Below are 15,168 nucleotides of genomic sequence, written 5' to 3' on the forward strand. Positions count from 1 at the left end.
TTTCTTTCTCCCTCGCTATGCCCCTGCATTTGGCTTCTCAAATGGATGAACAAGATGAGGCTTTAAGAAACACTCCAATTCGAACATTCTAATTTGACTTTTTGAGGTGGTCTACTCCTCGTCTACTGCTGCGTATGCATGAGGCAGCGAGGCGTCTGTTCTGCTATTTTTTTAAAAAAAAGAGCCCTTGATATTCCTCTCCCTTTTCTGTCTCTCTCATCCAAGCTTTCATTTTCATTTTCTATCTCTTTCTCACTTTCCTTCCTGCTACATGTCGTAGCCTGAGTTTTGGAATAGGGGTTTTCCAATCTTTCCAAAATAATTACACCACTTGGTCTCCATCTCATCACTTTCTTTCCTTCCATCTGCTGTGTCTTTCTCAGTGGGGCTGAATATTGCTTTAGCAATCATGCAACCGGAGAGACCGGAGTCTTACATTGTTCTTTGATGGCTCTGCCACAGCTGGAATGAGTGTAAGAAAGAAAAAAGGAAGCGAAAGAGACGCCGTCTGTGTTTAGAATAGCATACTACCATGCTACTCATACCACTACTGCAGAATGTATGTAGTACATACTCTGAACAGCATGTGCATTTTCTGCATGTATGATACAACAGAGCACACTGTGTGTAATTTTGTATCCCACAAGGCAATACACTGGAACTGACCGTCCATTGCCAGTGTGATGGATAAACTAGAACATCAGAAATTATTTTTAACTCTTATCTCTTTCTTGGCTCAATACTTGAATAGACTGCAAAATGTTAATTACATTTTACATACAATTGGATTGAAAAAGCAAAAAAAAACAAAAACAAAAAACACACAGACATCACAAGTTGAATTAAACATGCAATGTTGAGATCATGTGACTACTGAAGTCAATGTAACATAACAGAGCAGAATAGCAAGCAACTCTTTTATTATTTATGCTATATGTCAGGGTAGTATGCATGTTACTGTAAATTGGCTTTGACGCAATCTGTATTGTATAAAGTGTTAATAAACCTGACTTGACTAGTATGCCTTAAATAATAATATGGGTGAAATAGCAAGAATATGCTAGTGTGCCTTCTATAAAATTATGGTTGAAATAGCAAGAGCATATACTATGCAAGGCAAGGCAAGGCAAGTTTATTTATATAGCACATTTCATACACAGTGGTAATTCAAAGTGCTTTACATAGAAGAAATTAAAATAAATAATAAAAGAAATAAGAATAATTAAAACAGTTTAGAAAATAAAATACAGTGCAAACAGTCGGACGAACAGTGGCACAGTGCTCATTCAGTAAATGCAAAGCTAAACAGTGGTAATTCAAAGTGCTTTACATAGAAGAAATTAAAATAATCAAAAGAAATAAGAATAATTAAAACCCTATCTGAGATGGAAATGATTGAGCAGGTTTGCGGTCCCACTGGACCTACAATCCAGGGACGTCCTCTGCTGGGGTGGTGTCTTACACCAGTATTGCCCAGTGGGGCCCCCACAGAGCACGTTTCACTTTTGCTGTTTTAAACAAACAGCGAACCTTTATACTCTCCGTAGTATATTCCTTATATGAAGATATGACAGAAATAGCATTAGGCTAGTATGTCTTATATAAAATATGGCTTAAAACGTAGTATGCCTGCCTTATATAAAAATATAGTTGAAATAGCAAGAGCAATGCTAGTATGTCTTATATTAGGAAATTACAGACATAGCAAGAGTAGTATGTTAGCATGTCTTATATAAAAATATGGCTTAAAAAGTAGCATGCAAACCCAGACTGATAGAGAAACAGAGGCTGCATCCGAAATCACATACTTCCCTACTATAGGTGAAAAACAGTACAACAGTATGTGACAAATGTCCAAATTCAAAGTACTCAAAAGAATAGGCAAAAAGTACTCGAATTACCTAATACTTCCAGCAAGATACTAAAGTGTGCATTCGATGGACACTTTACTATCCCATGAGGCCGCGGGAGATGCCGGTAGATCACGTGATAATGACAACTTGGCGAAAGTAGTACGTCCGGATTACATTCATACTACACCCACCCAAACTATAGAATGCACTTTTTTAGAAGTCACAAATTAATTACTTATTCAAAATAAGTACCTCAAGAGAGTATCCGTTTTTGGATGCAGCCAGAGAAATAGATGAAGAGGTGTGCCCGGGAGATGACTATCTACCCCTCCCTACTCCTCCTGCAACCAAATGGGGGTCATAGCCCGGGCAGGTGGTACTAATTATGGACCGTTTCAACAGAATCCAATCCAATCAGTCCAAATGCAATCAGTGCTCTGTGCTGAGTGATCCTTGTTCTCTCTCTTTTACTCAAAGCACTCATACACTCTCTTGCATGGATACTCCATGCTCTGTAGGTAAACGCAGGCTATCATATTCTTGACTGAGTGATTTCAAACTATTTTGAATTTTTTTTTTAAATCTCAAAAGACTTTAAGGGATTAAACAATGCACACAGTGGTTGTGAATTTTACTGAAATTGTAAAATCGACACGGTACTGTGCAACGTACAATAGGGAATAGTTTTTCACTACAGTGCATGACTTCAAAAGGCTCCCGTGATAAGCTTTTATAGCGTGTGTTATTATTGTTTTTGGGTGTTTTTGCAGTTTTCCATGTTGTTTCTGCAACACAGTGGCTAACCATTAGAGAGTCAATCCTTGATAAAGATATAGCCTACATTTAAAAATAAAATATAACGTGTATCTTAACATACTCTATCGTTCAAAATGATGGGTTCAGTATATTTTTTTAAGAAATTGATACTTTTATTAAGGAAGGATGCATTAAATTGGTCAACAGAGCGTTCTAATATTCATAAAAGTATAAATCACAGATTCCACAAAAATATTAAGCAGATACTAACTGTCATCATCGATTTAATTTGTTACTTGAGCATCAAATTGGCATATTAGAATGATTTCTGAAGGATCATGTGACACTGAAGACTGCAATGATGCTGAAAATTCAGCTTTGCCATTAAAGGAAAAAGTTTTAAATTATATTAAAATATAAAAACAGTTATTTTAAATTGTAATCATAGTTCACAATATTACAGTTTTAATTGTATTTTAATTGTATTGATTAAAAACAGCCGTAATGTAATCATGAGGATTTCACTTTGAGCAGAATTAAAGCCAAATTGCAAAAAAGGGGTTTCATAATTTCACCACTGTTATAATAAAGTGCCAGCTCTGATATGCCTTCCCAACGAGCTATGAGGCTTATATCTGGGAATGTTTGTCAGAGCAGACCTCTGGCACTTAGGCTACTCTCGCTTACCTCTTGCAAAGTTCCTGAAAATACATAGTGCAGTTGCTTTGACATTTGACCTTCCCAGTACGCTAGAAAGCTGCAGCTTCTGCAGTTTCATCTTAGAGCAGCCCTCTGACACTAAGTTTTAGTAGGCCATGTCAAAATCATTTTGAATATCTATGAAGTTCTGTAGAGTTTTTAGTGTGAATAACAATACAAATAGCTGACCACTAGGCCCACAGTAGCAAATCTGCAACATTCAAGTATGTCTCACAAGTTTATATTTTTTTGGAATGTTGCCATTTTTCTAACTTAACATGTTTTGAACTACAGGTCAAATGTATTTGTTTCTCTGAAAAAAGTTTTTGTGCCTTTGGAATTCTAAGAGATTGAAATTGTAAATAGTGCCAAACTATATTTATGCTATTATATATTTAAGAGTTTAAAAAGGGCATATTTTCAGATCCTCTGAGAAACTGTTGGATTGAGATACGAGTCTAATAAAGGTCAGTTTCTATGGTATAAGCGTTTCCGAAAATCTCCTTTAAATGTACCTTGCAGATCAATCTACAGCAATACAATTCGATTAGCTTTAAAGTTCAAGATTCCAGGTTTATAAGTTTCAAAGAGAACATTTCTTCTCATTAATATCCCTCAAACCTCACAACATGAACATGCACAATCAAGACTCACTTTGAAATGCGCTCCGAATATTTATTTGTATTATATCACATCCTATAATTAGTCTGTTGCACATATCATGCCAATGTTCACAAGATTTTGTCCTTGTCTGTGTGTGAGAACTCCAAGCTCGCTTTCTGTAATAATGCAATGCCCCTTTCCTAATGTGGAATAATAGAATTATGCATGGTATTCGCATAACAAATCCCTACTCCACCAATTAGTTTAGCCGTGCCATGTTTTTGGCTCCGTCTTTCTTGTGCATTATTATCATTACCATTTCCTCTCCTCAGAAAACCACTCCAGTGGCCCACGGCTAGCATTCTCTGCAGCTTCTCTGTTGGACTAGAAGAGTCCACACAATAATATAAACCCACTCTGCATAACAATGAGGTCAGAGTGCATACATTACATCCATGATGAAAACACTTCTTCAGTGTGTGTGTGTATTGAAAATACAGAGTGTGACGACCGGAATACACAGAAGCAGCTCTGGCTAGCCACTTTATCTGTTTACCTCACATAAATGTCAGCATTTAAAAAAGCAAAATCACTTCCTGGGATATATGCTAAAGCATTAATATGACAGCAGAGCAGATTTCATTATGTCAGATGATGATTAATTAGGGCGGTGGACAAAATATTTGCAGCATCATAAAAGGCGCATATTCCTGTAGTCCGATGTTTTATATAGTTGGACGTGTGTGAAACGGTGCTGAGGTGTATGACCGCAGTCAAGACGAAACCTTACATCGAAATTGGACTATAACGGAATCATTCGTGCCACATCTAGCTATGGAGCTACTGTGACAACAGCATACTGTAACCTTTTAATGAGTCATGCGGTCTCGCAGTACTTTTTAACATTCATCATCACAATACCTGTCATATGGGGTGACATCTTTGTGTTTCATGCGCACACACACAGTCGAGACTAACACTTCCATAATTCTTTGCAAGCGCCTTGTGAAAATGAACCACAAAGTGTGAGATGCGCCGTCAGAGCGGAATGAGTAATTACGAGAGTGGGGAAAAGTACTGTATGAACACCCACCTGCTTTCCCACTGTTGAGAGAGAGAAAGAGAGAGAGAGGGGGAGAGGGGGGGAGAGAAAGAGAGGGAGAGAGAAAGGGGGAGAGAGAGAGAGAGAGAGAGAGAGAGAGAGAGAGAGAGAGAGAGAGAGAGAGAGAGAGAGAGAGAGAGAGAGAGAGAGAGAGAGAGAAAGAGAGAAAGAGAGAAAGAGAGAAAAAGAGAAAAAGGGAAAAAACCCAACAAGCTGGAGAGAATACGGTTCAGAGTGTTTGGAGTCAGCGACTGGATCCGCTCAAATGAACGTGGGACAGGACATCTGTCAAGTCCTGATAAGCATGGCATTGCGTTTTTGGCAGTCAAAACACGATTGTTTCTTCAGCGTTTGATACAACCCAAAACGACAACCCAGCTCTGGCTCGCACAGAAAACATTGAGATTTTCTGCATTGGTACCCCTGTATTCAATATGTGTGTTTAGGAGTGTAATGAAGCTTGAGAAAGACAAAGCCCAGTGGTTTTAATACAGACACATTGTCTGAGAGAACAGACAGAACAACACTGTCCATTCAGCCCACACACTTTCTGCTTTCCTAAACACTTACAAGCACACACACACACACACACACACGTTTTTACAACTTTACGTACACTTCCCATAGGCGTGCGGATGGCAGATTACTGGATCACTGGAGAAGACTGAAGTTTAGTTTCGAGGTAGCAGCAAAAACTGTTTTCAACATTGATAAAATAACCATTATTAAATAATTGACCACCAATAATAATTGATTATGATTGAGCACAATATCATCAGGCAATATTAGAAGGATTTCTGAAGGGTCATGTGACACTGAAGACTGGAGTAATGATGCTGGAATTTTTTTTTTACCATCACAGGGATAAATTCCCAATATTAATGTTTTTACTGTTTGCAAAACAATGCAAACACGATGTAAATACAGTAAGAGCTTCATTGTGCAGTGTAACAGCATCATTGGTTTCATATCGAGTTTTGGCAAGTGTCCAGATAAACATCATTAATAAATGTTTGTATACCTGAGAATTGTGATTAGCAGGTTTATGTTAGCATGTATGGGTCAATGCCAATTTGCATAATATCCTCCTGCATTGTATGCCAGATCATGATTAGTGCATCCAACATTATAATGCAAATCCTTTCTGGTAGATTCTCAAAGTTTGGAAACTCATTACAAATAAAATAGAAATTTGGACAACTCCAGGTATGAACTTTGCAACTGGAAAGTTTTCTTGATTAACTGACAGCAGAGGAAAAGTCCTTTATCTGACCCTTCCTCACATCAACGCATGTCTCCCAATCTGACAACTGTGTACCACTGTGTCTAATGAAGTTCTCTCCAAGTCATCCTCATTATTTCTCTGTGCCATGCCAATTCCTCTGAAGTTTAATCGAGAGGAATTGTCACTTAACTTTAAAAATCTCACATTCTTTCTGACTTTCTCTTACTCTCTCTGTCACAGAAACTTCAAACTCACACTGGCATCTAACTTCCTGCCAAACTCTCCCCACACTGAAAGACTTAAAACTCTTCTATAAAACAAAAGATTTCAACCAGAAACCGAAAATGGTTCTTCTATGGCATTGCTGTGAAAACCCTTACTGTAAATCTCAAGTAAAAACTGATATGTGAGATGGTCAACAACCACAGAACAGAATAATACATAAATTGCTATTAATCAGCTCATATATGAAACATACAATGAAAGTCAAGCATTTGTCAATCCTCTTTTGTGTTCTACGGAAGAAAGTCAAACAGGTTTGGAACATAGTGAGAGTGGGAAACAAGGACAATTTTAAATTTTTGGGTGAACCATCCCTTTAACTTGGCTGTGTAACAACTTTTATACTGCAGTTAATTCAGATATATTATATTCAGAACAACGGCGCTCTTGCTCGTGCGATATTGCTTAAATAACAACTTTGGGCAGTCATTTGTTTTTGCATGTTATGTTTGCATGTCAACCAGACAGGCCTGATTAGTATTCAAGCCAAAAAGGAATGCACAATGAATGTGTTAACACCAAGCATCCTAATTCATGCCGACACATCTGTGTAAGAGCAGCCCGGTCCTCTGAGAGTTCCCAGGATGAGGCTGTGCTGCACTCATACTGACGAGCACTTTGTTTGCGCTTATAAATAAACAGACCAATTATTCCCTTATTTGCTTAAATATAAAGCAAGGAACACAGGTCTGATGAGGATCTCATCCTCCCAGATGAACATCTCATCCTCCCAGGATCTCACCCCCCTTTCCATCTTTCATTTTTTCCCATGACTCCTTTAATATGTAGCTGCTGATAGATCGGCACAGCTGAGAAAATGAGAGAGCAACTGCTATAAGCCTCTGCTTTTATTCCCAACATATGAAACAATGAGGAAGAAGTGAAGAGAAAGAAATCTAATAAAATGTCTTCAATTAAAGTGGAATCAGACGGTGTTGTCTGTGAGGTTTGGGGTGGATTAGACTAGAGCTGCGGATCTCCTCTCTCTCACTCTGGAGCGGGTAATGGCTTTATGTGAGCTGCATACTCATCTCCAGACATTCCTCGCCCCATTCCTTTGCTTTCTGTAAGAATCACGTTTAGGATTAGGAAGCTAAAACGCTCAAGGATCATTTTGTTGGAAATTAGGACAGATTCTGTTGATTAACCCCCTCTGGTCGCTTTGATTTCCCCTCTTTTCTGAAATGAGGTGTCAAAGGCAACTTGCAAAGGAGAGCGAGTGTGTAATTACAGTCGTGCCCTTTGTTTTCCTGCAGACTTCTAGAAACACAGCATGAGAAGCGCACAGCAAAGGTTTGTGCATGTTATGCACAAGTAGGCAGATATAGCATATTTTACAAATATACAGTCATTTTTTTAAGCATTAAATGCACAATGTTTCTATGAAAACTATAAAACATACTTGATGAACTATTATCTAATTTTTACGCTAGGTTAATTTCTAAAATTAACCTAGCATAAATCTCATTGTCATTTTCTAAATGTTTACAAAACAGTGGATGTATAACCTAACTCCATACAGTATATAATAACACACTTTTATAATTGGGCATGTGTGTTCAGAATGGTCCAATCAAGCTTATGTGAAATGCACACCAGTCCTCACTTTAAGTGACTTCAACTCTAAATAAATGTCATCTGTTCTCATAACATTTTCTGACATTTTCTTGGTTTCATGCCATTACAAAAGCCATGCCACAAAGAAGAAAATGAACGAAACATCAACAGGGTTCAACCAGATCATTGTTGATATCGCTCAAGTGAGGGAAACAAATACATTTCCAAGGCATTGCACTTACCATGAAACAATGTGAGGACATTCATAAACAATAAATTATGGGACAACATGAAATTATCAAGAACAGGATGTCTCTCCAAAATTGATGAGAAGAAAACTGGTCAAGGCGGTTGTCAAAAGGACTAAAGAAACATTCAAATTACAGCTCATTCTGGCAAGTACTGTCTCGGCTATGGGGCAGGGTGGCCTTTTTAAAAAAAGAAAAAAGAAAGAAAGAAAGAAATATTTTTTTATTTTTCCAAGTTCAGCTAAAGTCTTCCAAACCTATGTGGAAAATGTGTTATGGTCTGATGAGACCCAGATTGAACTTGTTGACCAACACTGTAAAAGGTATATTTGATGCAAAAATAGCACATCAGCAAAAGAACACCATGGTTGTGTTGCACAATAAACTGGCACTAGAAAGGTATCGCGATATCCTGCTATTAAAAACCCAATGATTTTTTTTTTTTTAGAACAGGTACTTTAAGAATGACAGCACTCTAAATAATAAGAGCAGTATTTCTTAATTTGAGTTGCTGTGTGACAGCCGGAGTCAGGATGTGTGTGCAGAGCTCTGCTACCACTGTTTACGCTCACTAAACAACGGAAGCAGAACCGTAAAATATATACGCGCAGCTCTTGGCAAAGGAAGCAACAAAGAAACATGCATGCATGAGAATAATAATAGAAAATAGACAATCACCCAATGCTTGACTAAATACATTTAATCTATTTATTAAGAATCAGTCTATAGTTAGTTTAAAGAGTGAAAAATTAAAAGATGAAAGTGCATTGTCACAACTTTATTTAAGACTTTAGAACAATTTATTTAAGACTTTATTTTTTCAGCTAGGTCTATTTAACAGTGGCATTCAAAAAAGAAATTAAGCACTGTTTAGTATTTTTAGTATTTGTAATGACTGATATTAATATGATTGTTGCATCATCATTGATTGTTGTAGTTTTTTTAAAATTAATTTATAAAGCAATGAATTGAAGTTCTGTCATAGTTTTCAATTACTTTTACGGTTTTAGTTTTTTTCCTGTGGTATCAATCCAGTATATGTATCAAGGTTATTTTAGCCTGGTATCGTATCAAAGTCATAATTTTGGTATCCTCCTGGCAACATTACACCACGGTGCCTCATGGTTACGGCAGTACCATTCTTTGGGGATGCTTTTCTTCAGCTGAAACTGGGGCTTTAGTGAAGGTGGAGGGAATCATAAATAGCTCCACGTACCAGTCAATTTTGACACCTTCTGGTGTGTCTGTTGGAAAGCTGAAAAAGTGGAAATCTTTTACCTTTTTAGCATGGCAATGATCTAAAACACATCTAAATCAACAAAAGAATGACTTCAGGAAATAAAGATTAATGGTTTGGAATGACCTAGCCAGAGCCCAGAGCTGAATCCTATAGAAAATCTGGGGTGGGATCTAAAGAGGGCTGTGGGTAGGAGATTCCTAGCCTGACGTCACCATACTCCGATTCTAGTCAGAATATGAGTCTGATACTGCTCCATTGGGCTGTGATTATGGGGCGTGTTTCAACCGAACCAGGGAAAAAAATGCCTCTGTTTGGTTGTAGGTCTTTCCAATTGAGTGCAGAGCAACGGAGTAAGTGACGTATGTTGAATGTCTTGATCGCGGTTCTCGTTTCCTTTTTTAAAATTAATGCGCTGTCGATATCTTCTATAACAGACGCGATGGCGGAATCTACACATCTCAATTCTCCAGTGGCAGCCATCTTTGTTGTAAACCAATTCAACCCAAGCGCTGTTTGGTGACGTGGATGATTATGTTACTGTTGATAATCTGTCCATCATCGTATAACCCCTTATATTGGCAGCCATTGCACATTTAAAACAGTAATATCCAATACTAAACCTAAACTAATCTTGACAAACCATATATCATTTGAAAGCTTACAATCTCTAGTTTACAGAGGAAATTTATCAATTTGCAACAAGAATATTTTCATACTCCCAAGACGTGTTCAGACCTTTATTTTGAAATAGTGATGAACATGAAAAATCATGAAAGAATGGTAGTAACCTCAGTTTGTTTTCATGCCAAGAGTTCAAAAAATAGCATCCATTCAATTATTTTAGAAAAAAAGTTCTGAAAAGGTTTTAAATATATATATATATATATATATATATATATATATATATATATATATATATATATATATATAAAAAAGATTCACCATTTATGATGTGGCAGCGAGCTATAATACACATATACATGTTTTTTTTGTGTTTCTTAGAGGTTGAATTAATTTTAAAATCTGCCAAACTTCCAAAACTACTTCTGAAAAGGATGTCTACTTCATACATTGTATGAAAATTGTAAAAATAATGGTTCAGATCACTCAAACAACATATGGAAATTGGGGCGCCCTTATATGGGCAGTAATGTCAACTAGTTTGGTACTGCGCCCAAACAAAATCTTACTGAAAGCTTATTTTTTGAGATATCAATCTAAAATTTGAAACAACTTTTTCAGATTTTTGGTTTGATTTTTTTGCATTTTTAGAGTCCTCCAGGCTTTGAAAATATATATTTAATATAAAATATGAATAATAAAATGTTAAACATTGTACATTTTCATAAACTCAAACTTCTATAACTTTTTTTCTGTTTAACTGTCTTAATTTATTTCACTTCTACAAAACTCTGCCAAATGTCTTTAAAACAAGACCAATCTCACATCTATATTCCAAAGCATTCTTGAATTACAACCATTTAAGTTCGGAATGTGCATTTTCATGTCTATTAAAAAAAGGGGGTGCCGCTTAAGGGGTTGAAGCCCGCCCTGACAATTTGATTGGTCCAAACAGCTCTGGTTTGAGCATAGTTGCTTCACAACGAATCAAGTCCAGACCAAACTTTCCAAATGTTGTGGGCGGGGCCAAGTTTGGCTGGCATCCACGCTACGAGATTCCCTTACCAGAAAATATTCCCAAGTCAAGATGTGCCAAGCTGATAGACTCCCATCCAAATGGACTGAGTGCTGCAATAAAACAAAGGGTGCTTCAACTAGCACCTTCGTCATGCGTGTTCATTACAGCCACACCCTGACAGCCCGAAGTGCAACTGTGCATGTCGGAGCGCTGCCTATGAGGCATTTGGCTTCAACCATCTAATATATTGTTTTTTGATTTATGGATAGACAACTTCAAAATGACCCCAATTGATAGTATACTATTATACAAAGAGATAAACAATGATCAAACATGTCTCAACAAAATTCGTACCTCAGTAGCAAACATTGGCCTTCGGTAAACATGTGTAATGTTACATTTTTTTTATTTTTTTTGTCATTTATGACTCAATCACTGAAACAAATAAATCACAAAATTAAATCATTCCTCAACATGTCAGTTAAAAGGTAACTATGCTAATTTTGAAGTCCTTATGTTCTTTCTTTGAGTGAGTGATAACATTCTTATAAAGCTCTTAGGATTTCATTTCTTACCATGCAAATACATATGAACGATGCAATCTAAAGGGTTAACATCTTCCATATGCAGTAAGAAAGACCATGTTTTACAAGAGTTTAATGATTTAATCAGCTCTTAACATGAAACTAGACAGGATTAGAGCTCACCTGCAGTGAGAAAGAGTGCCAGAAGCTGCAGTGAAAGGTACACCCACCAGGGACTAAATACCAGCAATTAAGGGTACATTACTGGTATATAATTAACCGTTGAAACATTAATGCTCACTTTTCTTTGTATATTTATTGCTACACCCTTCTTCTTGCTTTAAAGACAGAATCAATCAGCCTCATTTCTTACTCTGAGGTAAACCATGGTGTGCTCACAATCTGAAGATAAAGACCTAGTCTGAGATCTTCAGCGCATTTGTGGCGTCACAGGTTCTGTGGACTGAATGGCTCTCGGCTCTGGGGCAGAGTAGTGTTCCGCCGCAAAATACCTTAACTCGCCAGAGTGTGGAACTGAGAAAAATGACTTTAATGATTTTTAGTTGTCCCACCAAATTAATTATATGTAGGACACTGGGGTGACAATTATCTACATAAAAAAAATCTTGAGCTCAAACTTGACTTTAGACCACTATTTTAAAGTTATTGTACAATTACTTATAGCCATCTACTTATTGCTATCCTGTGCTTTGGTTGCATTCTGATGGCATTATTAATACACACTGTAAAAAAAAATCTTAATTTTACAGGTAATTGTCTGTATTTTTTACCGTTCTTTTACAGAATTTTACCGTTTTGTCATTATACAGTGAATGTCTGTTATTTTACAGATATTTGCTGTAATTTAAAGGTCCACTATTAAATTTACAGGCAATTGCTTGTGTTTTGGTTTTACATAAATTTTCTGTATTTTTTAAAGAAATTTTCTGTATTTTTACAGAGTTATGTGTAATTTTACATAAAATATTAAGTAATATTTTACAGATTATTTCTGTGAAATTAGAAAACAAAGAATAGAAGGTGTTGCTGCAGAAATCAGCAATTATTCAACATGTTTTCCTTGAAGACCATTAAGCATGTGGGGGTTAAAGTGAGTTTTAAGGTTAATAGTAGGCTATTTAGTAGGCAGGCCTATTGACTTATAGTCTTTTAATTGTCTTGCTCATTTTGATTCATAATTTGTGTAATTCTCCCCTAATATCATGTATATTTTATGCATTTTATTAATATTTAAAAAAATCTGCGTTGCTGCACATTGCATGGCATTGTGTACGTGTGTGCGCGCGCGCGCTGCAGATTCAAATGATCCGCCACTTTTCCGTTGCTTAGTCCCGCCCACAACGGTTAGCTGGTCTGATCTGTCGTCAAGTTTGGATCTGTGTAGTGTGTAATGTATCAAGCGCAAGCGAAGCGGGAGATTTGAATTCAGTAGCAGCTACTCTGAAGTGGATTGTGAGATCAACAGTGGGTCAAAGCAATCGTTTTCGTCAAGAGCAGCCGTGAGCAGGAGCGCTGAACACGAGTTATAGTCCGGTTGTCGTCTGTTCGGATATAACGCGCCTTTTTCATTGAGCCTGGTTCGTCACACCGGACATCATGCCAACCGATCCCTGAGGTAAGAGTCTCATCATACTAAGTTACATTTGCACTATATTTGATAACATTTTTCAGTTGACAGTTTGTTTACAAGCTAACATTAGCATTCTTAAATGATGTCATAACTGGCGTTGAGGACGGCAAAACACTGAAAATGCAGCATGAGTCTTTCAATTTTCCATCTGTTTTAAGAAAGATTGTTGAACCCACATCTCAAAATACCTAATACAAACTTAAGTAACGTTAGACTTGTTATTCATATCAAAGTCCGTTCAATTCGTTATAATGATGAGTCAGTAAATCAATATCTTAAATGGCGGGCATTTTAAAATACTGTCTGGAAGCTGAAAACCCTTCTCTTAAAAATATCCTTGCTTTAATATAACGTTAACGTTAGTGAAATTGTTTTTGGTGTATTTATTACCATTTTAATAACCACAGTTTTACTACAAATAGGCCTAACTGTTACCATATTTATTTTCTTTGTAACGTTAGTTAAACCACGTGGTCAATTTTCGTAATGGTGAGTAACGTTAACTCTACCGAGACCGTTATTAAATCAAATTCAGTAACGTTAACTTAAACTAACAGCACATGAGACTAGAATATGAGCACAACATGATGAATTGCAATTCTGGCAGCATCTGCTTGCCAATGCCAACACATAGGCCTAGCTGCTAGCTATATAATGCATAACGTTATGTGTATAATGATGCTTATAAATAAAATATATAGCATGTTTGTGTTCTGAAAGAAATTAACTTATTTACAATTTGTAACTGATGCTGCTAAGTCACAGTAAATCATATAAAGTTACATTTACTTTCTATAAATGTAGCTAAAACCACATGCTCAAAACATAACTGTTAGCCTTTCCTGCTCAGCTTCCAGATCATATTCAGTTCAGTTGAGGTTGTGCATTGTCCCATTAGAACATATTCTTACTTAGTAATACTGAGTTTTAAAAAATAATAATATTTTTTTATGATTTCAGGTCATCTGGAAAGCAGCTGATCATGGCAAACAAGGTAAGCAGTAACTTTAAAAATTGTAATGGCTGAGTCTTCTGACATGATTGCACTAAAAATGGCATAAAAATAAGTATTTGTTTTATACTGTATATTTTCCCATGTGAATATTAATTTGATCCTTGTGGGGCCACTGTGGCTGCACAAGGTTTTGGTTTTGCTACAATAAGACCACGAGTGTTAGATTTCACCCATCTATTCTATTGTTTTTTTTGTTTTTGTTTTTTTAACTAGGCTCTGTCATTTAGAAACATGGCTTTTCCTATCACTGCTATCTTATTGACACATATCTCTACCTTTCATTCCAGCCAGATGATCTGATGGGAGCTGCTTGCATCTCAGCCTACCTGATGGACAACTCTTGCTGAACGAATGACCTTCAACTCAACCTTGCCAACCGCTTCTGGTTTCAGCCAAACCATCATTGCTGTGTGATCCTGCTGATTTGCCTTATACAACATCAAACAGATCCGGCTCTTCCTATCGGAGCTACACAACTCCTTGTCTTGCTCTATCCAGACTGGGCTATTGTAATGCTCTCTTGGCAGGCCTTCCAGCAAGACCTAAACTCAATGCTTCAGGTCTATGTGTCCTCCAGAAGCTTGTGTTTTGCAAGTGTGGTGCCATCATCCCGAAGAGACAAAATCACTTTCACTGACCTTTACCTGGACTGTTTCCTGCTGGTGGAATGACCAGCACAACTCAATACATTTTCAAGAAACTGCTAAAGATCCATCTTTTTCGTAAACACTTGACCCAATAATACTATCTTTGTTTAAAAAAAAAAAAAAAAAA

General features: G+C 36.8%; 2 long non-coding RNA genes across 4 annotated transcripts in view; one reads left to right on the forward strand and one right to left on the reverse strand.

Annotated features, from left to right (window-relative positions):
* LOC307008142 overlaps positions 1-15,168 on the reverse strand; it is an 82,457-nt gene that overhangs the window by 19,598 nt on the left and 47,691 nt on the right. The window lies entirely within an intron of this gene.
* On the forward strand, positions 13,289-15,129 carry LOC307008361. Its single transcript, XR_013799794.1, has 3 exons — positions 13,289-13,364; positions 14,340-14,373; positions 14,682-15,129. It is a non-coding gene; the product is annotated as an uncharacterized lncRNA (long non-coding RNA).

This window comes from Phoxinus phoxinus (assembly GCF_949152265.1).
Source record: "Phoxinus phoxinus genome assembly, chromosome: 12".
In the NCBI taxonomy this organism is placed as follows: Eukaryota; Metazoa; Chordata; class Actinopteri; order Cypriniformes; family Leuciscidae; genus Phoxinus; species Phoxinus phoxinus.